General features: G+C 46.3%; 3 pseudogenes; 1 reads left to right on the top strand and 2 right to left on the bottom strand.

The window, feature by feature from the left end:
* Positions 1-7609: 7609 nt before the first annotated feature.
* Positions 7610-8124, bottom strand: LOC147988841 (uncharacterized; annotated as a pseudogene).
* Positions 8125-10137: 2013 nt separating this feature from the next.
* Positions 10138-10818, top strand: LOC147988840 (uncharacterized; annotated as a pseudogene).
* A 2275-nt stretch (positions 10819-13093) lies between these two features.
* LOC125544615 (glucan endo-1,3-beta-glucosidase 14-like) lies at positions 13094-17328 on the bottom strand (annotated as a pseudogene).
* Between the last annotated feature and the right edge of the window lie 7138 nt (positions 17329-24466).

The following is a 24466-nucleotide window of genomic DNA, read 5'->3' as shown; positions in this document are numbered from 1 at the left end:
TGTTGCCCACAATCATGTTGACAGACTTGGAGTCCTGTCCTGGCTTCTTGTACTTGTTAGGGCACTTGTTGGCCCAGTGTTCAACCGAACCACAAGTAAAGCAGCTGTAACACCCCGGATGTAACTTTCCCAATTTGTACTCCAACTCTTGCCATTTCCGGCGTTAAGTTATATTTATTTCCTCGGGTTCGGGTTTTGTCTCCGTGTGTTGTTGTCGTTGTCATGCATCTCATATCATGTCATCATGTGCATTGCATTTGCATACGTGTTCGTCTCATGCATTTGAGCATTTTCCCCGTTGTCCGTTTTGCATTCCGGCGCTTTGTTCTCCTCCGGTGGTCATTTCTAGCTTTCTTTCGTGTGTGGGGATTAAACATTTCCGGATTGGACTGAGACTTGCCAAGCGGCCTTGGTTTACTACCGGTAGACCGCCTGTCAAGTTTCGTATCATTTGGACTTCGTTTGATACTCCAACGGTTAACCGAGGGACCGAAAAGGCCTCGTGTGTGTTGCAGCACAACACCCCTCCAATTTGGCCCAAAAACCCACCAAACTCTGCTCCATCTCTTAGAGCGTTCGATCACGATCGCGTGGCCGAAAACCGCACCTCATTTGGACTCTCCTAGCTCCCTCTATGCCTATATATACACCCTCTCCAAAAATTCGCGGTTCAATCCACCCCTAACCCTAGAAAAAGAGATCTCCGCGCGGCCGGACGTGTCCGCCCGCCGCCGGACGAAAATCCCGCTGTCCGCCGCCTGTCCGGTCCACTCGCGTGCCGCCACGTGGCAAGTCGCCGCCACCACCGCCCGCGGCCCGGCCGGCCCGCGGTCGGCCCTCTCCTCCCGCGACCGGGCCCCGCCTCTTCCTCCCTCGCGCGCGCCCCGCGCCGCCGTCGTCCCCATGCCCGGCCGCCGCCGCCCCGATCCGCCGCCGCCGCCCCGGAACCTCGCCGTCGTCCCCACGCCCGGCCGCCGCCGCCCCGATCCACCGCCGCCGCCTCGGATCCTCGCCGCCCCGCGTCCCCGTGGCCGGATCCGGTCCCCGGGGAGCTCCACCGCCTCCTCCACGCCTTCTCCGGCCACCTCCGGCCACCTCCGACGAACTCCGGCGCCGGCCATTCTCGGGAAACGCGCTCCGGTGAACAGTGCATCGGGCCGGATCTCAGATCTGAAAAACCCTAGCGGTTGACTTTTTCCCCTCTCCTCCTAATTTTTATGCATACTTTGACCTGTGATATCTCCGCATCCGTAGCTCCGATTTGGCCATATAGCATATCAAAATGTTCGTCTCGATGAGTACATCATTTCATTCCATTGCATCATTTTCATTTGAGTGCATCTTGATGCCCGAAATGCTGTTAGAAGGAGGCTTCGTGAGTTAATTGTCAGATCTGCTAGTTCATCCTAGACTTTTGTCATTTTTGCCATGATCATTGTGTGCATGCTATGCCTGTGAGTTCTTCATATGTTTTGTTAAGGGTTTTGTCATATATCCAGAGGTGCAACCCATGTATTTTTAGGATGTGTGTGGTGACTTGTGCAAGCTTGCAAAGTGGTGCACTTGCTAATTCTGTTTTCAGGGACTTAGTAGTTTTCACTAAGTATGAGATTATTTAGTTCATGTTGCCATATGTCCATATTGTTTCCTAGTGATCCGTGCCTCTTTTGAGGATGATCAATAAAGGAGTTTTGTTAATCTTGTTATGATCTATCCGTCCATATCTTTGTTTGCAATTATGGAGCACCCTAACTTGAGTCAATCGAGCTCTACTTTTGCTTCATTGTGAATCTGGGCAGATCGTCAACTTGTTTGCGATTTTGCCGATGTTATTGTAGTTGATCCGTGCATGCTATGCCATTGTTCTTGCCATGTCTAACTTGTATTTTGTGCCTTCTTTATGGGTGTATGCTTGTCTTGCCATGACTTGCACCATGGTGAGTGCATCGAGCTCGTAAACATGCCTTCGTGAGTTATGTTTCAGCATGTCCCAGTTTTCACTAAGTCTGAAAACTGATTATGTTTTTGCTATGTTCGTGTGCTTGTTAGTATATTTTGTGATCCCTTTTGGCTCAAGGTAACTAAGGGACTTTTGTTAAGCTTATTGAGTAGCTCCATGCCATGTCTTTCTTTGTCATGTTGAGGTCCTGTAGCATGTTGTTTCGTTGCTCCGAAGAGGGCTCTATGATCTGAAATTCCAGACAAGTGTTAATTTCACTAAGTCTAAGATCTGTTTTTCCATTTGCGTTTTTGCCATGCTTGTTTGAACCTCCTAATGGATGAATTGGCCGTAGCTCAGTGCTAGACTTTTGTTAAGAATCTTGTGTGCATCCCTGCCATGTATTTTGATGTCATGTTTGGGTGCTGTATCATGTTCATCTCGTTGCATTTAGATGCCTAGTTGCTGTAAATCGCAGACCGGTGTCATTTTTAAATCGCTTGCCATTTCCAAACCGTAACTCCGATTCTGGCGTTCTTTATATCGTTTTCAAGCGATTTCATCTCATCTTTCCATTGGCACCCTTGGAATTCCAATTTGAGGCCAGATTCATGCATTTCCTATCATATCTTACATTTTGCATCCCGCATCGCATCCCGCATAGCATATCATCTTTGCATCGTGTTGTTTGAGTTTGCACGTGGTTGATTGTATCCTTGTTGCTTGTTTGTCTTGTTTGGGTAGAGCCGGGAGACGAGTTCGCTAACGAGGAGCCCGTTGAGTTTGCTTGTGAGGATCCAGTCAACTCTGACAACTGTGCAGGCAAGATGATCATACCCTCGAAATCACTACTATCTTTGCTATACTAGTTTGCTCGCTCTTTTGCTATGCCATTGCTACGATGCCTACCACTTGCTTGCAAGCCTCCCAAATTGCCATGTCAAACCTCTAACCCACCATTGTCCTAGCAAACCGTTGATTGGCTATGTTACCGCTTTGCTCAGCCCCTCTTATAGCGTTGCTAGTTGCAGGTGAAGTTTGGAGGCCGTTCCTTGTTGGTACATTTTTACTTGTTGGGATATCATTATATTGCTATGTTATCTTAATGCATCTATATACTTGGTAAAGGGTGGAAGGCTCGGCCTCTCGCCTAGTGTTTTGTTCCACTCTTGCCGCCCTAGTTTCCATCATATCAGTGTTATGTTCCCGGATTGTTGCGTTCCTTACGCGGTTGGGTTATAATGGGAACCCCTTGATATTTCGCCTTGATTAAAGCTTTTCCAGCAATGCCCAACATTGGTCTTACCATTCGCCACCTAGTCTTTTCTTTCCCTTGGGTTCTGCAGACTCAAGGGTCATCTTATTGTACCCCCCCGGGCCAGTGCTCCTCTGAGTGTTGGTCCAACCGAGCGATGTCCGGGGCTACCAGGGGAAACTTTCGGCTGGCCTACCCGACGTCTTGCTCATCTGAGTGTGCCCTGAGAAAGAGATATGTGCAGCTCCTATCGGGATTTGTCGGCACATTCGGGCGGTGTTGCTGGTCTTGTTTTAACCTGTCGAAGTGTCTTGAGTTACCGAGATACCGAGTCTGATCGGAACGTCTTGGGAGGAGGTCTAATTCTTCGTTGACCGTGAGAGCTTGTCATGGGCTAAGTTGGGACTCCCCTGCAGGGATTGAACTTTCGAAAGCCGTGCCCGCGGTTATGGGCAGATGGGAATTTGTTAATGTCCGGTTATAGATAACTTGAACCTTAATTAATTAAAATGAATCAACTGAGTGTGTTACCGTGATGGCCTCTTCTCGGCGGAGTCCGGGAAGTGGACACGGTGTTGGAGTCATGTTTGCGCAGGTTGCTCTCTAGTTTCTCGCTCGTGCTTTGCCTCATCTTCTCGCTCTCCTTTGCGAATAAGTTAGCCACCATACTTGCTAGTCGCTTGCTGCAGCTCCACTCATATTTTTACCTTGCCTTACCTATGAGCTTAAATAGTCTTGATCGCGAGGGTGCGAGATTGCTGAGTCCCTGTGGCTCACAGATTACTATTACACCAGATGCAGGGCCCGATGATTCCGCTCCAGGAGACGCGTATGAGCTCAAGTGGGAGTTCGACGAAGACTGTCAACGATACTATGTTTCCTTTCCCGATGATCAGTAGTGGTGCCCAGTTGGGGGTGATTGGGACCGTGTCGCATGTTGGGTTCTCTTTTATTTTGGCGCCGTAGTCGGGCCATGAGTGTTTGGTTGATGTAATGTTAATTTATGCACTTGATTGACGTGGCGAGTGTAAGCCAACTATGTTATCTCCCCTTTTGTTATTACATTACATGGGATGTTTGTGAAGACTGCCTAACTTGCGACATATGCCTTCAATGCGATTATGTCTCTAAGTCGTGCCTCGACACGTGGGAGCTATAGTCGCATCGAGGGTCTTACAGCAGCCCTCATCCTTCTTGTTCTTCTTGAAGGTCTTCTTACTCTTCTTCTTAAAGTCGGTATTGTGTTGGACACCGTTCTTTCCCTTGGGGTTGTGGGAGTCATGGTTCCTCTGGTTAACCATGTTGGCAACAGAAGTTTCTTCGACCCCTTTTTCGTGTGAGTCCTTTGCCCTTGAATTCTGCTCAACACTCAGATGGCCAATGACATCATCCACAGAGAATTCATGCCTCTGATGTTTCAGAGTGGTGGAAAAGTTCCTCCAGGAATTAGGGAGCTTAGCGATTATGCAGCCCGCGACAAACTTGCCCGGTAACTCGCACTTAAGAAGCTCAAGCTCCTTAACAATGCATATTATCTCATGAGCCTGCTCCAATACAGGACGGTTTTCAACCATCTTGTAATCATGGAACTGCTCTATAATATACATCTCGCTCCCTGCATCGGCGGCCCCGAATTTAGATTCGAGCGCCTCCCACAAGTCCTTGGCGACATGCACATGTAAATATGGGTCGACCAGTTTATCTCCGACCACGCTAAGAACTGCTCCGAGAAACACAACGGTGGCCTCCTTAAACGCCTTCTCCTGTTCAGGAGCAATCGTTCCCATGAAGACACCGGTGACCCAGAACACGTTCATAGCCGTGAGCCATAAAGTGGTCTTAGTCTACCAACGCTTAAAATACGTACCGGTAAACTTATCCAGTTTCAGTGCAGCGGCAAAGCCACTTGCCAAAAAATTCCTATACATAATAGGTTTTTGGATTGTTGAGTAAATAGGCAATTTCTCGATTAAATTAATCCACGAGTAAATCACTAGCATGGCATTGACACAAATAAACGCATACTGATATTCAGTGAAGCTAGCACATACTACGCTAATTGCAGAAAGGTCTACGTATAACGCTAGCATGGCTAAAATAGAAAACAGTAGGAGCGGGATAAACGAGTTATACCCTCCAGTAGGCCATGCAGAGGCCGTGACTTTGGTGGCAACAACTGCGTCCTCGGCGGCCTTCTTGTCGGCTTCAGCTTTCTCGGCGGCGGCACATTCGGCATCGGTGGACATGGTGATGATGAAGACGACGCGGACGTAGAGAAAGTAGACGACCGGAAGCGAGCAAAGCGCGTAGGTGTGAGCTCGGCTCGGCTCAATCCCACAACCCATGGCGAGGCGGGCGGCGAAGGAGGAGCGTGCGAGGGCCTCTTCTCTTCTCAAACTCCAATAGTATGTGAAAGAACATCCCTTATAAGAAGATTCAACTCCTCTTCCACTTCCGGGGTGGAACTAAACTTCCCACCTCCCGACCTTTTCTCCAACAGTTGGAATCAGGAAGGCTCCGTTCTGGACTGGTTTGATCTTCTTTGTGAATGAACGGCGAATAAGTCAAGTCAAGGATTAAAGGCGATCGCAGCTTTAACTAAATTTTGGCTTGAGCACGACAAGAGAACATTCCAGCAAAAGGAGCTCCCGGTGGCAAACGTGATTGAGCGGATTAGAGATGAAGCGGCAACATGGAAACTTGCAGGTTGTCCAGTAGCATTTGACCCTGGCTGAACCATTTTAGCTTGCTTAGGCCGTAGTGTGGGTTGTGTGCAAAGCTCCAATTCTGTTGTTCTTTTTTGTTAATCTTTTTTCTTTGGTCTTTCACCACCTCTGTACGTACTTGGGCATCGGCCTCTTCTACTCCAATGGAATCACAGCAGCTCTCCTACTGTCAGTCGTGGGCTCGTAGAGAGAAGGTCTTGAGAGTAGGAGCCACGCCGTTCTCCATCAAGGAGGTTGGACCAGAGTTTTGATTTTTCAGATTGCGTCTTTTTTCGCCCTTGGCTGAGGTGGACGAATTTCGGTCATTTCAAATATTTTGGAAAAATCTCAGATGAAATTGCTAAAACAAAACTTGAATTTCTGAACGACATTTGGCCGAAATTTGAAATCAAATAGAGCATAAGTATAGCAGCCCAGCAACCCGCAGGAGTAATCATATAATCTTTAGCAAATAGCTCTAGGGATTAAAAAAAACTGCATCGGTCCAACATAACGGTCACACAGAATTTCTGAACTTGACAGTACAACCTTAATGATGGCCTCCAAAATAACCCTATTAGTCCAACATCAGTTCCAATCATCACAGCATAGTTCAAAGCTTAAATACTCCAGTACAACCGATAGACTTTAAAGGATTACACAGAAACAACAGCTCCAGAAAAACAACCATAAGCATAACATTGAAAAAGCAGCTCCAAAAGACAACCATCAAAGCATGACATTGAAACAACAGCTCCAAAAAAAACCATCAAAGCATTAAAGCATGGACAGAGAGAGGTCTTGTTCCATTGAAAAAGCTCCAAGCCTCCAGGACCCAACTAGCATCAAGCTCCAAGCTCCAACTAACATCACAGCAGCTAAATATCACTTAAAAGACAAATATGACAAGCTCCAACTAGCATCGCAGCAGCTAGGTATAACTTAAGAGACAAATATGACAGGTGATAGGTAGCAATTAGAATAACAATACTGATCGTACAGTGAGCATAAACACAAACTAGAGTTTCCCAACTCACCTCGTTTTAAAACAATATCTATACCAAAATGCTTAGAATACTGACTACAAGATTTCTTATCTATTTCAAAACTAAAACTGTGGACATATTAATATCAAAGTGAACATTCATAAACAAAGGAAATAAGCAAAATTAAAACAATTTTTTTGAAAGGGCTTGAGTTAGATCAGATTGTTTGAGAAAAAGTTTGCATTATGTTAGATTACTAGAGATATAAAAGGTGAATAGAGAGCAAGGTTCATCACGAAAGTTTGAGCTTGAAAAAGCATATAAAAGGTGAATAGAGAGCAAGGTTTCATGATTTCTCCATGCTATTTTACCAACAGGAGGGGACAAAAAAGAGGTCCTATCTTATTTATGTTAGCCCAACAATGTATATGCACTTGTGATATGAGATTAGAAATTAAGCCACTGCCTTTTTTACTTAGCCAAATCAGGCCTGAATGATCTATATTATAGCAGCAGAGCATTCGACTAGTTAAACAAGAATGTAATGTACAACAAGCTAGTTAAAGATCACCCGCTTAGAACATATACAACAAGCTTTAATCAACCTACAAATCAGCATGTCCAAGTAACTAGAATTTTCTAAGTAATCATCATGAATCATAAACACCAAAAAAAAGAGACTTACCAGCAGATTTCGTTAATTATATTTTTTTAGGGAAACAACTTAGTAGAGACTGTTGACGTCCTTGGTCTTCTTGGCTAGCCGTCGAGATTTACAGGTCTCCAATTTGCCGTCGCTTGTTGGTGTTTACTTTTCCACTTGAGTTTGTGTCTCCTTTTTTATTGGCATTTGTGTCTCTTGCTGATCATGCATTGATGGATCATCTTCATCATTCTCACTCACCCCTTCATTATTCTCACCCTCATTATCAACATATTCATTCTCTTCGTCATCATCCTCACTCTCAGTGTCTACATAGTCATTCTATTCATCATCATTCATCTTTCTTTTCTTGTTATTACGCTTTGTAACAACATAAGAATCTTTCCTGCTTGAATTGAGGCGCCTTATTTTCTCAAACATAGCACAAGCAGCATCGGGTCCATCCAGGGTTGGACCCTCTTCATCCTCATTCGACCACTCCATTATTGGATTTGTTTCATCAAACATTCTTGTATTCATTTTTCCTTATCTATGTATTGGTCTTGATCTTCTTCGGCACGTATCTTCAAGGTTTGAATAGTAAGTGAAGTATTTTATTTCTCCTAGTTTTTATGCATGCAAGGACAATACAAGGTAGAAAGTACAATGTGTTGGTTTATAACTTTAGGTTGTATAGGACACACACTAGCTTGTGTAGTTTGTCATATAAAAGACGGTTTTTTGCTTTGTGTGCACCAAAGCAAAGGAGCTCCAATTCCTCTCACATCCACTAGATGAGACACATTGTAAGCCTCATTGCACAGTTCTGTAGTGCAGGAAATCCCCCTCCAAACTGAAATCACTATTGGTCTGCAAGATATCACCATTTAAATTTTTAAAATTGCAAACTGAAAGGAAATGGACATGTCTGAAACTAAAAGACCATGACTTACTTGGCTCCATTCTCGCCGTAACTTGTTTTGCTAATCAAATCCCAAACCTCCCTTAGCATTCCCTAAACATACTTATGTCATTAATTGCTGAAAGAGCACTCTGTTTATCTAATATCCTCTCTATGACATCTATTGGTGAAGTAGCATTGATCTGGTAATGTGTAAATGAATCAAGGACGGCAGCTGCATAACTATAAAGCAACATGAATTAAAAACAAAATAAAAACATAAATTGCAACAATCCATTCATTTGTCGATACCTACAACCATAAATGTATCTTGTTCAATTGCATCTATCCTCTTGGCCACCTTGTGCATAAAACTAAGATGCAACTTTGATATAGGGCCAAGATGGGCTTCCATCCTTTGTATAGTGACCATCATACTTTTTTTGAAGCCAGAAAGAGTGTGTTGTTTCTTTGTATCAGCTTCACCACCTTATAAAGTGGCCTCAACGCGCCCAATACTCACTCTAATGATGTCCACCGGACATTACTAGACAAACACTCTTCAACAAACATGTAGTGAGGCTCATACCTCCATTGACACTTCTTCTAATCCTTAGAAACCATTCATTATCTAAATTTATCTTTTTTCATACGGTAACTCTCAAGGAACATGAACACGGTTCTAAAATGGGTGCATTTAGAGACATGAACATGAACACAGTTTTAAATGCCACTCGTTTTAGAATTGTGTTCATGTTCCTTGAGAGTTACCATCTGTCAAAAGGTAAATTTAGAGAATGGACGGTTTCTAACGATTGGAAGTGTCGATGGAGGTATGAGCCGGGCTACGTGTTTGCTAAAGAGTGTTTGTCTACAAATGTCTAGTGGACCGCATTAGAGTGGGTATTGAATGTATTGAGGCCACTTTATAGGGCAACGAAGCATACAGATATACAGAAACAGTGCACACTTTCTAGCTTCAAAAAAAGTATGATGGTCGCTATACAAAGGATACAAGCCCATCTTGGCCCTACATCAAAGTAGTACTCCTCCATTCCCTTATACAAGGCCACTATGAAAAACACAATTTGCATCTATACAAGGCCACTAACTATAATCAAGGCAAAAATTAATGATGCTTTCTCGTACTACCAACTATTTTAATACTTGCATGCATGTAGTCATAATGACATTGTGTTACTTCCTTCTGATTCATGCCTTGCATGCATGTGGGCGTATTAATGATCCCAGTTAACGAAAAGAAGTGGATTTGCAAAGCAGTCATTAAATTTTACTGGTACCTGCAATTTGAGTTTGTGCCCTTCTATAAGGGAACGGAGGGAGTACCTTAATTTTATGCACAAGGTGGCCAAGAGAATAGATGCAATGGAACAAAATACACCTATGGTTGCAGATATTGATAAATGAATGGACATTTGCAATTTATGTTTCTCCTTTCTGTTTTTATTTATTTATGTTGCTCTATTGTTATGCAGCTGCGGTCCTTGATTGACCAGATCAACCTTCGCAACCACGCAGATTATGCTACTTCACTAACAGATGTTATAGAGAAGATACTAGATACATGTATTGACCCTCCTCCGCCCCCAGCCCCCGCATCGCTCCCAGGGGGCGACTCGGGTGGCGAAACCCTAGCCGCCACCCCAAGCCCCCCTCCTCCCCTTCCTCCCCTCGATGTCGCCGGAGGATGCCGGCGGGCGAAGCCCTAACCGGTGGACGGCGGCGGCGGGCCCATGTTCGTGGGCTCGCGCGCTGCTCGTTGGTGCGATGGAGCGGCGGGAGCACGCGGTGGCGAGGCAGGCGGTCGTCTATGCTTTGGGGAGGTCAAGATGGTGTCGAACGGGCGTGCGGTGGCGCTGCTGAGGCGGCGGTCGGCTGCCGTTGCGAGCAGCAGAGATGAGGGCGCCCAGATCTGGGTCGCACGAGCCGGCACTGGCCTGTGATTCTCTTTCTGCCCCAACCCACCCGCCCCCTCCTTCCACCCCTGCCAGCCATCGCCGGTGGTAGCCGCTGGGTGGGTGAGGCTGCTGCTTGCTGTGCCCCGGCAGTTCCTGGCGGCGGATGCTGCGGGCCGGCGCGGTGGCGGCGCGATGTAGGTGGCTGCTGTCGCCTGCTCGTCGCGCTCCCGATGATGGCCGGCCTGCTGGCCCTGCGTCGATTGGTGCTCCTCCAGTGACGACAACGTTGCTAGGCATCCCTCCATGTGTGTTGGTCTTCTCCGACGTTCTTCGCCAAGTCCGGTCTGCCATTGCATCTTAGGTCTTTGTTCATGGGTCGGGGCGAAATCCCCGCGCGGCGACGGCGTGCGTTGTCAACGGCGACGCCCGAGGGTGTCGTCACCTCCTTGGAGGCGTTGGCATGGCCCTGACCAGATATCCTCCTCGAGCACCGGGAGAAATCCCAGGTCCGGCCTCCCGGACCGGGCAGCGGCGGCGTCTCAGCGCCGTTCCCCTCTTGAAGGCGCTGCTTTGGCTGCAAGGTGAGTTTGATGTGGCAGATGGAGGCTGGTGATGCATCGCTCTGGCATAGACTGCTGCACAAGGAGCAGAACGCAACGTATGCCAACGCCCACGCTTCCCCAGCGATTGTTTCACCCGTTCCTGTCGGGCCTTGCCCTTCACCCGCCCACTCTCTAGGCACATGGGTGCGATGTACGTTGGCCTGGGCAGTCTTGGAGCTGCAATCGTCCCTGGAGGTGTCTGGCAATGGCAGTGACGCTGCCCTGCTGGGCGAGGCCTAATGTCTTTGCGTGTCTGTAGTTGAGGGCACCTCCTCACCTAGTTGTAGTCGCTTGGTGAGGACGGTCGTGTGTGTGTGTGTGTGTGTGTGTGTGTGTCCCTCCTTTCTCGAGGTTGTACCCCCAATGTCTTCCCGTTCAATGAAATGAAACGCGGAGTCTTGCGTTTTCTCGAAAAAAGAAGAGTGCCTTTTCAGCCATAAATGAAATAAGTATGTTTAGGGAGTGCCAAGGGAGGTTTTGGGTCAAATTAGCGAAAGAAGTTGAGGCAATAATGAGCCAAGTCATGGTCTTTTAGTTTTAGAATGTCCATTTTCCTTTTGGTTTGCAATTCTAAAAATTTAATTGGTGATATCATGCAACCCAATGGTGGTTTCAGTTTAGAGGTGATGTTCTAGCATGGCAGAAGTGCGGACTAAGAATTTGCTCCGGTGTGTCTCATCTAGTGAATGTGAGAGGAATTGGACTATAGTAAAAATTATTACCACACACACTCCAATCTTTTTTGTCCTCGGTAGGTATAATTATCACACATGCCAGAAGGGGGATGCAAGTAACAGATAATTAACCATGAATAGCCTACAAGTGATGTGAGAAGCTGAGCAAACTGCCCTACAAGAATGGCATGTAATACATGTCGTACTCAACACGGCCTTGCACCAGTTACAGAGAAAAAGGAACATGGCTGAGAGCTAAAACTGTGTGAAGAGTGTGTCATGGCCTCATGGGGAACACAATCTGGGACCTAAACCTGACCATGACAGAGATAGTCCCAAACAATGCAACAGCAAAGGCGGACTATACCAGAACAATTCAATACCTAACCAGATGCAATGGAGTGATGGACACATAAAGAATGAATGAATTGCAACATAACATTTCACTGAAAAACTGAATATAATGCAATCATGCCATTCAATTTAACGAGCAATGCTCCAAACTCCAATGACAATCAGGTGAAAGTAGCAAGTGAACAAATTGAGAGGATCATCTTCCACATTTAATCCTCCGCTAGAAATACTTAGAAACAGGAAACTGATGTATATTGACCAAATATTTAGTTATCGAGAAAACCACTGGATGATCTTTAAGAAAGAAGACTCGATGAAATACCAAGGCAATTCTTCAGTTCAGAGAAAAACGGAGACATGAGGCAGATCGATAGGTACTATTTCGACCGCTGACCAAAATGACACAATAACTTTAGCATCAACATGCTCGCCACTTCAGACCAAAAAAATATTCTAACGAGTATAAATTTCATAGAACGATGAAACAGTCAAAGCTTCTTGATCATAACTTGTCCACATCAAAAAAGAAACAAGAAGGCTCGTAGTGGACCTAATTCACAATCACTGTGCCGGTAAAGGAAAAAAAGAGCATGGCTGGCATTTACAGAATCAAAAGGGGAGCACGATCTGGGACCTGAGCCTGACCATCATAACCTTTCTTCTGCTAATCAGTACAAGTTTCATTTCTCAAACTTATCTTAAGATTAAACACCACATGAAGCATTAGTGGTTGGCAGCTAAAGTGGAGTGATTGATACAATACCAAACGATGCAACGCAAAGGCAGAATTATAACAGTACATTTCAATATCTAACCAGATGCAATGGAATCATGAAAAGGAATGGATTGCAACAGAACATTGGATCTAGTTAATACATACAGCAGTTCATGTGGATACGGAGAGCTAGGCTGATAGGAAACAGCACCACACTCAACAGCTCTCAGATGAAGGGCTACATGTTGATATTTTAGTGTGATTTCTGATAAAGTGTCGCAAATTCAATCTGAATCTCATGGGGCAAATCTATCATACGCTAAAACAAACCTGGCATGAATCTGATCAGTGGGGCAATGGCATCAACCAACGTGGTATATATATATCGGTGTTTTTTTAACTCTTCTTCTACACAGCTACTACAACACGGGAAGACCAATCATACATACTGGCTGTCCGGACAAATAAAGAAGAAGAAAAGAATTCAATGAATCAATATATAGCCTGTGCGCAATCTGCAACATGTCTCTCTCTACATACATACGTCGTCGTCTCGACACAGTCATGACTCATGACCACGACACCATGGCGAGAACGGCGGCCATGGCCGCCAAGCTTTCCGTCCACCGCCACCTCCTCACCTACATATAACGAAAGCAGGAGCATCAACATGGAGTAAAGTGAGATATGTCTACATGATTCCAAAGTGGAAAACAAAAGCATTGATTGTAAAGTAGCTAGCACACGGCATGCAACTTTACTTGGTGCCCAGCATGATTGGTTGCACACTGGATGACTAGATCTATCTATCCGTTTGCTTTCGTATGTGTGAACAAATTTTGCATGGCATCTTAATTTCTGAAATCAAATATTCAAATGTGTATATCGACTAACTTCACGGAGGGGAACTTTTGGTCTATGGGGACATATGCACCCTATATGAGAAAAAAAATTAGTAATTCAACAAAAAGTCGAAAATTCCTGAAAATATTTTTGAAATAAACTTGACCTTCTATTGTATTCGTGAGAAAAAAAATCCACGAAAAAAATATCCCTTTGACTTCTTTTCAAAAAAGACAAATTTTTGGCTAAAATAGTGTGAATAGTGACCTATAATAGCAAATAAATTTTGTCTTTTTTGCTGTGAGGTCAACTTTTGTTTTTTTTTCGTCGGGATTTTTATACTAGTGCAAAAGTAAGTCAAGTATTTTGTCAAAATAGTTCTTACCTATTTTGACTTTTTATTAAAAAATTAAAAATAAATCCCCATATAGGGTGCATATACCACCAGGAACACAAGTGTATTTCCCCTAACTTCACATACTAATCACAGCTTTCGTATGTGTGAACAAATTTTGCATGGCATCTTAATTTCTGAAATCAAATATTCAAATGTGTATATCGACTAACTTCACGGAGGGGAACTTTTGGTCTATGGGGACATATGCACCCTATATGAGAAAAAAAAATAGTAATTCAACAAAAAGTCGAAAATTCCTGAAAATATTTTTGAAATAAACTTGACCTTCTATTGTATTCGTGAGAAAAAAAAATCCACGAAAAAAATATCCCTTTGACTTCTTTTCAAAAAAGACAAATTTTTGGCTAAAATAGTGTGAATAGTGACCTATAATAGCAAATAAATTTTGTCTTTTTTGCTGTGAGGTCAACTTTTTTTTCGTCGGGATTTTTATACTAGTGCAAAAGTAAGTCAAGTATTTTGTCAAAATAGTTCTTACCTATTTTGACTTTTTATTAAAAAATTAAAAATAAATCCCCATATAGGGTGCATATACCACCAGGAACACAAGTGTATTTCCCCTAACTTCACATACTAATCACAGCTTTCGTATGTGTGAACAAATTTTGCATGGCATCTTAATTTCTGAAATCAAATATTCAAATGTGTATATCGACTAACTTCACGGAGGGGAACTTTTGGTCTATGGGGACATATGCACCCTATATGAGAAAAAAAATAGTAATTCAACAAAAAGTCGAAAATTCCTGAAAATATTTTTGAAATAAACTTGACCTTCTATTGTATTCGTGAGAAAAAAATCCACGAAAAAAATATCCCTTTGACTTCTTTTCAAAAAAGACAAATTTTTGGCTAAAATAGTGTGAATAGTGATCTATAATAGCAAATAAATTTTGTCTTTTTTGCTGTGAGGTCAACTTTTGTTTTTTTTTGTCGGGATTTTTATACTAGTGCAAAAGTAAGTCAAGTATTTTGTCAAAATAGTTCTTACCTATTTTGACTTTTTATTAAAAAATTAAAAATAAATCCCCATATAGGGTGCATATACCACCAGGAACACAAGTGTATTTCCCCTAACTTCACATACTAATCACAGCATCAGAGTATAGTACTTCCTCCGATTCATATTATTTATCGCTCAAACGGATGTACTAGCATTGATTGGCGCAGCTTCTTTGTCGGTAATTATTATTCAGCAGTGTGCATTATATCCTGAAAGAGTGAGCCACACTAGCCAGAAAAGCTAACATTATCAAAATAATATTCTGCTTTTTTATTATATATCAAACTCAGTTAGCACAGGTTAATGCATTACGACGTGTAATCACGTACCTTGTGCGTCGCATCAGAAAAGATGCCCGGGCCGACGGCGAACCCGTCCGTCCCGGCGGGCCCTTCCCCCACCACCATCCCGACGCCACTATCCATGCCGTTTCCGCTGCCGCCGCCGTCCCCATTGCCGCTACCCTTCAAGCCTTTGATCGTCGGCGCCTTGACGCTGACGCCGTATGCCGGCGTGCCGTCCGGCTTGAACAGGCCGTAGTGCCGCTCCGACGCCGGCCCGGGCTTCTGGTCCTCGTTGAACAGGGCGAACACGTACACCTTGTTGGCCGGAATAAGCCGCGGTGCCAGTGTCAGACACGTCGGGTGCGTGTATGGGCGCGCGTCGGGCGTGTCAGGCGCGGCAGGACCGCGATGTAGGTGTGTGTGGTCGGGCTCGTCGGTCGCGACGGATTCACGCGGGACGTGCGGGACGCACTGGTGGTGTCGGGCTCGTCGGACGCGTCGGGTGCACGCGGGACGTGTGGGACGTATTGATGATGTCGGGCTCGTCGGACGCGTCGGGTGCACGCGGGACGTGTGGGACGTATTGATGATGTCGGGCTCGTCGGACGCGTGGGATACGCGTGGGACGTGCGGGACACAAACGGAAGCGTGGCAAGCGTGCGTGTAGGTCTAAGTGCACGAGTTCGTACTTGTGCCAGTTTGAGTTAGTCTGCAGTTTGTTAGTGCATGCAGCAGGGGCCGTTGGAGGCAGCCGCGTCGTGCGTATAGCAGTGCGTCGTCCGCGCGGCCGGAACGTACGGATCAAGCTGCATGTGTAAATGCATATGGAGTTTGTTGTGTACGTGCGCGTATCGGCCGGAAGAGTTGCATGGGCGCTACGTCGCTGTATGGCTAAAAAAGGCCTTGTAATCGTTGATGTAACCTCAGCCAGCAGAAAGAAAAGGGGTGTTTGAGCGCCGGGGCGTTGAAGCGCCGGGACGTTGGTCGCCAGAAAAAAGTGATGCGTCTACCTCCAGTCTAGCGTGAGAGAGAGCGGCAACAACACACCTGCAGCGGCTCCCCGGGCGCCGCCGGCGTGCCCTTCCCCTGCGCCACCAGCCGCATCAGGTTCCCGTTGTACCTGGCCGCGTTCTGCGGCGTGGCGCCGGCCTCGTCGCCGTCCCCCTGCGACGGCCACCCGGTCTCCGACACCCGGATCTCCACCGCCCGCCCGTAGTCGGCGGCGCAGATCGCGGCGCGCACGGCGTCCACGGTCCAACTGCGCGTGCAGCATGTTGCCGTACCGCAGACCCGTGGCGGAGTCCACCACGGCGGCCGCGCTCGGCTCGAACAGCACGTAGTCCAGGTCCACCGTGCCCGGGTCGGCCTTGTAGGCGAAGTACGGGTACGCGTTCACGAGGAACGGCGAGCCGGTCTTGGCGAGGAAGGCGAGCAGCGGCGTGATGTAGGGGAGGAGGTCGTGCCGGAACGCGGCGGAGGAGGGCGGGAAGGAGGAGGAGAGCACGGCGAGGGAGTGCGCGGTGGTGACCGCGACGCGGGAGGTGAGGTTGCACGCGGCCAGCGCCGCGTGGAGCGACTGCATCGCCGGGAGGAGGGAGCGCAGCATGGTGGCGTCGGAGCCCGTCAGCACCTCGTTGCCGACGATGACCGCGGTGATGGACGTCGCCGGGAGGTGCGGGAGGATGTTGGTGCGGACCCAGGCCGCGGCGGCCGAGGGGTCGGACGCCAGGCGCGGGACCATGTTGTCGGGCAGCCCCACGGTGAAGTCCACGCCGGAGCCGGCGAACGCGCTGAGCACGCGCGCGTCCGCGTCGTACAGCTTGACCTTGGTGGCGTTCAGCGCGCGGAGGAGCACGGCCGCCGCCTGCGGCGACGGCAGGTTGTCGGCCACCTGGCCGTAGTTCACCCCTAGCGCCGCGGAACCTCCGCTGGCCGCCGCTACGTCCAATGCAAGCGCGGCGACGGCAACGGCAACGGCGAACAGGTGCCGGAGCGCCATCGGAGCGGCAAGCCGGAGTAGGAAGAGTGTGGTGGAGCTGTCTGACAAGGCCGGGAGTGAACTGACAGCACCGTAGGAGAATGCGAATCGCGCGCTTTATATCGAAGCTGTTTTTGTGTCGGCTCTGAGAAGGTGCCGTTGGCAGGCTGGTCGCTTCCATCAGGGCCGTACAAGATCGAAGACCCGGTTGAGATTTCGTGTGGGGTCTCGCGTGCACGAATCACGAGGCTTATTTACAGTCTGGAGATAGACAGCTCGGCGTTGAAATTGCCAAAGTGGTGTCGGACCTACCAATACGAGACAAAGCAATATTTTGGTCCCTTTTTCTGAAAAAAAATTGTACTACATTTGAATGGATAAAGTGGTGCATAGTAGAAAAATATTTCCCTGTGCTTGAGCCAAGTATATGATGAAATTAACGATGGTGATGTTAGCAAAAAAGTAAAGAAAGGAAACTCTGCGAGTGTGAATCCTCCTCCGAACTCGAGCTCGAGCACTCCAGTTTCTATGCTGACTGCATCTCTCGCCGTGCCGTTGTCTGAACTGCATCACACTATAGGGCCTTCGAACATGCTTGGCGAGATTGTTGCAGGTTACACTTCGCCGTCGTTGTTGCCGGCGTCGCCTCGAGTATCCGTCAACCTTGGTACACCGCTGCACCAATCTCTTCTGCAGAATGAGCTGCCTTTGCTCAGGACGCCGCGAGTGGCGGCCGTGGAATCTCCACGCACCGACGTGCATGCTTGCATGGGTGCAACTGTATCAGCCAACAAGAACTCACCCGTGGGGTTGCATGGCTCTGTGCAACCGACGCTACGAGCATCTCCAACAGCCGCCCAATGCGTGGCGCCCAAAAAACGGGTTTACAACGCGCAAGTAGTTTTTTAGGGTGCTAGAAGACGTTTGCTCCAACAAGCGCTGTAAAATATGCTGCGCGCGCGAGTCCAGCAGCCCTAATCAAGCGGTCCCATCTGCAGCAGCTCAGAGTTTGCAGCGCGCGCGACCGGCGCACTAAATATGCTGCGCGTGATGCCTTTTTGATGCGCGCGCTACATTAGTTATAGCGCACACGCGTTTTTTGTGCGGCCGCTGGAGACTCCAAACCAAGTCCGCGCGCGCTAAAAGCAGTTTTTATACCGCGCGTCGCTTATATAGCGCTTCTGTTGGAGATGCTCTACAGGGTGCCGCTGTCGCTGAGCTGGACCCGTCAACAACTACCGGCGATGGACGCCCAGTATAGCCCATGACTGCTCAGGCAAAGGTTCTGCAATCACCCGCGTCGTCGCCCTCGCTGCAGAGCGCGCCGAGCCGTGATCTAGCTGCTGCGGTGACACTTGGTCCAGCCATGGGGCGCAACATGGAGCTATCCTCGTCACCCGTTGCTGACGTTCTAATGGAGCCAGGGGCTGCTGCACTGTTGGGATCGCCTCCGTCTTCTCCAACGCTGCAACCAGCACTCCATTCTACTCCAACCAAGCTGATGGATACTCCGTTACGGCGCAGTGGTCGTTACTTCACCTCTGCTGACGGGTCCTCGGCCACAGATGAGTGCTCGCTCTCCAAGACGATGCGGCATCAGGCACAGCGTAACCTCGACCCTCCTACAGGTACACCTTGCAATAAATCATTTCTTTCATTTTCTGCTTCTCGTATTTCTTCTAATTTAAATAATGTTGGACTTAAAATTATAAAAAATGACAATGATGTGTGCATTTCGGTGGGGGTGCTTAAACACATGGAGATAGACCGATTAAAGGTTTCTCCAAAGTGTTCGAGCCCCCTACCATACCCCGAAACCGAGGAGGAGGAACCGACGACTGCTTATGACGGTCTGCTTCTCTCCCACTTGGTGCGGTAACTGAAGTCGGATTAGATGACACACGACTTGGGTCCATGTTTTGTGACTTCACCGCGTCCTCGCGTAAATCAAAATCCCACTCCTCAAAAAAGAAACAAAAACCGCCCAAGAAAGCGAAGGTATCCAACCTGACCCGAGTTTTCACATGAGAGGCATGTTTTGAAATAGCAGAGGTTTCAGACTTGGCTAAACATAAACACGTCGGTGACTGTGTGCGTGACCATGGGTTAGATTTTGTGGCAATTTCCGAGGCAGGTAAATGTGACTTTCGTGCACATGTCTTTGATCACCTATCAGGTGGTTTGGACTACACATGGCATTGCTTACCACCACGTGGAAGGTCCGGAGAAATGTTACTTGGGATACAGACCACAACCATGGACTTGTTAGCTTTTTCGGTTGGTGAATTTCACATCAAATTCCACCTATGAAATAGAGCTGACAATTATACATGGAGCCTGGTCGCAGTCTATGGGGTTGTCCAAGATGAGTATAAATCCGCTTTCCTTCGGGAATTGATGAACTTGGCTAAGGATAACCCCCATCCAATGCTTATTGGAGGCGACTTCAATATCCTTAGATACGAGGAAGAGAAAAATAATGATCGTTTTGACACACACTGGCCTTTCTTATTCAACGTTGTAATTGACAGTTTGAATCTTCAAGAAGCTAGTATGTCGGGGCGACAGTTCACTTGGACCAACAACCGTCCGATGCCGACATACGAGAAACTCGATCGAGTACTCATGGATACCGGATGGGAATTAAAATTCCCTATGGTAACAGTGCGTTCCCTAGAGCGTATTGAGTCACTTTCGGACCATGCACCCATCATTCTTGATTCTAACTCTACTACGTCTCCCACTGTTCGCCGTCCATTCAAATTTGAATTGGGATGGTTTTGCGGATATAGTTAAGAATTTATGGGAGAGGCCTGCCGTTGGTCGCATACCAATTCAAAGATGGAACTTCAAAATTCGAGCCATGAGGCGGTTCCTAACTGGATGGTCCAAACACACAAGTGGTATGTATAAAAAATAAAAGCAACACCTTTCAACTATTATAGGTGACCTCGACAAAATAGCAGAGACTCGCATTTTGTCTCAACAGGAGATTGATATGAAAAATTAATCCAATGAGCAGATTGCACGTCTATTGCAAGAAGAGGAAATCAAGTGGTATCAAGGATCAGGTACCCAATTCATTTTGGAGGGAGACAACAATACACGATATTTTCAAATGGCCACCAATGGGCGGCATAGGAAGAAGTGTATTTTTAGCATCCAATAGGATGAGGGACGGATCGAGGGTTAGGCAGAGCTCAAGCGTTATATAACCAAATACAACAAGTGTCTATTTGGAGCTCCAGAGGAAGGGAACTTCACTCTAGATGAGACCCAAACAGATAACATTCCACAAGTCACAGAAGAAGAGAATGATATCCTGACGACACCTTTCTTTGAAGAGGAGGTGCGAGCTGCGGTGTTCCAAATGGAACATAACAAAGCTCCAGGCCCTGATGGTTTCCCCGCGGAGTTCTATCAGAACTTCTGGGATGTCATCAAGACTGACCTAATGGGGTTGTTCAATTTTTTCATGCCGGCCAACTAGACCTATCTAGGCTTAATTTTGGCGGGATTGTTTTGTTGCCAAAGACTAAGGAGGCTGAACAGATTCAACAGTTTAGACCGATCTGCCTCCTTAATGTCAACTTCAAAATCTTCACCAAAGTTGCGACTAATAGGCTCAACACGGTCGCCGATCATGTTGTTCAGCCATCCCAAACAGCTTTCATGCAAGGACGAAATATACTTGATGGAGTAGTAATCCTTCACGAGACCGTCCAGGAGATGCACCGGAAGAACATGAGTGGAGTAGTATTTAAAATTGACTTTGAAAAGGCATACGACAAAGTCAAATGGTCATTTCTCCAACAGACCCTAAAAATGAAAGGTTTCTCAGATAAATGGCGCGAGTGGGTCCAAAATTTCGTTACTGGAGGTAGTGTGTCTATAAAAGTCAATGATGATGTAGGTCATTACTTCCAAGATGAAAAAGGGATTACGGCAGGGTGACCTAGTGTCTCCAATGTTATTTAACATTATTGCTGACATGTTGGCTACTTTGATCAAACACGCCAAACAGGACGGTCAAATTGCAGGAGTAGTGCCACATCTTCTGGATGGCGAACTCTCTATCTTGCAATACGCCGATGCTACAATTCTTTTTTATGAAACATGACCTAGACGAGGCTAAAAATATGAAACTATTGCTTTCAACTTTTGAGCAAATGTCAGGTCTGAAAATTAACTTCCATAAAAGTGAATTGTTCTGTTTCGGAGAAGCCAAGAAGGCGGCTGCACAATATGCTGACTTGTTCGGTTGTGCAGAAGGCCAATTCCCGATTAAATATTTGGGAATTCTGATTCATTATCGGTGCCTCACTAATGCAGAGTGGAAACATGTTGAAGAGCGATTGGAGAAACGGTTGAGCAGTTGGAAAGGCAAGTTGCTCTCCGTTGGAGGGTGACTAGTTTTGATCAATTTTGTTCTCACAAACATGGTTCTCTACATGCTCTCATTTTTTCAAATTCTCAAAGGGGTTCTGCAAATACGAGATTACTTCAGATCCAGATTCTTTTGGCAAGGAGACAGTGAAAATAAAAGTATAGGCTAACCAAATGGAGTGTGGTTTGTCGACCAAAAGACCAGGGAGGTTTAGGTGTTCAGGACCTCCAGGTTAAGAATGATGTCTTGCTCAATAAATGGCTGTTCAAGCTACTTACCGAGGATGGTGTTTGGAAACCCTGTTGCGCAATAAATATCTAGGCCAAAAAGCATTGTCCGAGGCATATTGGAAACCTGATGACTCACATTTTTGGTCTGGTCTGATGGCGGTAAAGAAACATCTATTCTACTTTGGATCATTCGCGATAAAGGACGGCTCCGAGATACGTTTCTAGGAGGACAGGTGGCTAGGAAACACCACTCTTCAGGAACAGTATCCAGCCTTGTACCGAATTGTACGCGATAAGAATGATACTCTTGTGCACGTGCTCAGCTCCTCCCCGTCGAATGTATCATTTAGGAGGGATTTGATTGGCCTCCGCCTTGCGTCATGGCAACATCTTCTATCCCGTTTGGATTCGGTTAACTTGACACAAGGGAGGGATGTGTTTCGCTGGAATCTCACTACATCTGGATCCTACACAATTGACTCTATATACCGTGCACTCTCGCACTTAAAGGTTCCATTGGAGAATAATAAACTAATATGGAAATCAAAGATGCCACTAAAAATAAGATTTTCATGTGGTATCTTCGGAGAGGAGTTGTGCTAACAAAAGACAGCCTCACTCGATGCAACTGGCAAGAAAGTAAGAAGTGTAGCTTTTGTACTCATGACGAGACAATTAAACACCTCTTCTTTCAATGCAAGTTCGCCCGTTCTATATGGTCAGTCATCCAAATAGCGTCCAATTTGTATCCGCCAACAAGTGTTGCCAATATATATGGTCATTGGCTTGATGGAATACCAAATACTTTTAGTACGCTAATACAGGTGGAAGCGTCTGCCTTATTATGGTCGTTTTGGCTATGTAGAAAAGATTGTGTTTTTAATGGCAAAACCTCTTCTTTTATACAGGTTATTTACCGTTGTAGCACTGGCTTCATATATGGTCTACGCTACAGCGAGCGGAGTATCAATCGTTGTTCAAGGCGTGTGTATGCGGTTGGAGCGGGTGGCCAGGGAGGTTTTTATCCAACATGGATGGCAACATAATCTCCAGATCGGCCCACCTCCTCCGTCGACATTGGCATAGTTTTGGACTCATGTGGCTTTACTGTTACCAACTTGTCGTTATATATATATATATATATATATATATATATATATATATATATATATATATATATATATATATATATATATATATATGCTAGAATCTTCGTTAAGGCTGTGTGCATCTTAGCTATGCAAAGGTCGGGTTCGCTCATTATGCTGTATCCACTTAATGCTACATTATGAGTTAATAAAAACGCCCTTTATTGAAAATACAGTACTCATTTCCCCCCCACAAAAAAACAGTACTCATTTGGACATACATTTCGACTGTACATAGTAGGAAAGCTTCTGCATCAAGTATTGTCATTATTGACAGTTTTTCCTATAAGTTTGGTCTAAGTTTGCACCTTTTGACATCGCACAAAATTTTTACGCCTTATTTCGACCAGTGAGGGAGTAGTTGTGTACGTACCCTTGACCAGGCCGGAAGGCGTCAGTCATGCTTAGCGTGTAGTGTAGTATACCACTCGGCTTCCCTGAGATTCTCCGGCGGCAGTGAGGCGGCGGGATGCCTTGCCGGGCATCAGCTGCTCGCTTCTCAGCAGGACGAGGTCGTCAACGGTAAGCTCCGTCGTGGTCGAGCTAATGATCTTCCTCGCCGTTATAGAATCCGTACTTCCACTGTCAGAACTCTACAAAACAAACCGACGGTTCCAAACACCAATTATATATGGGAAGTACAAACTTTCCGAATTTGGTTAAAGAAATTGCAAACTTGTCACTAGCAATATATATTATGTACTTCCCTGCAAAATAAAGTGTATATATTATGCACTTCATATATAATAATTCTCTCAGTTTTGCTAAAGCATATCTAGATGTGCCATAAATATTGCACATATAAGTCCTATGTTATTGATCTTACGCGATGATTCATGTGGGTATTTTCTTTTCTTTTCTTTTTCTTTTTACCCAGGCGGGGTTAGGCTGGTGGAGATAGACTAAAAAATGGCATCAGTTCCTGAGTCCTGACCGGGAGGAGCAGCTGATAGCGCCATTGATTACCACATACTAGCGAGCTGTTTCGTGCATATACATTGCGTTGCATGCACAACGAGTGCTCACAAGGTGAAGCAAGGTCAATAAAACAAAGAGAAAAGTTTATTTTTCATCCCTCAACTCTTGGTGAAGTCTAAATTTAGTCCCTTAACTTCAAAACTAGACAAGTTGCATCCTAAACTTTTAAAACCGGACAAGTTTGGTCCTCCGAATAATCCAAGGCAGTATTTGGCGATGACGTGGCCTGGTTTTGATTTAATTGGATTGGATTAGCAAAGGGGCCCACGGTTCAGTGACTATCTTACAGGAGGGTTAAAACTTGCACTAATCCTAATGCTACGGGGTTGGGCCTAGACTAATCCTGTTGTGTCAGCCTCGCCAGATTTAGCCGCCGGTGACTAAAAACTGCAATAGAGACACGCTGGGAGGCCACGGGAGCAGGTGAGGAGGGTTTGGGAGGCTGCCCCTTGCTCTCTCGTGGCTAAGTGAGGCTACGCCCAACCATATGGTCGCCAGAGCGAC

This window comes from Triticum urartu, chromosome 1A (assembly GCF_056163025.1).
Source record: "Triticum urartu cultivar PI428250 chromosome 1A, HENAU_Tu73, whole genome shotgun sequence".
In the NCBI taxonomy this organism is placed as follows: domain Eukaryota; kingdom Viridiplantae; phylum Streptophyta; class Magnoliopsida; order Poales; family Poaceae; genus Triticum; species Triticum urartu.
The sequence above is the reverse complement of the archived record's forward strand: the minus strand, read 5'-3'. Positions and strand labels throughout refer to the sequence as shown.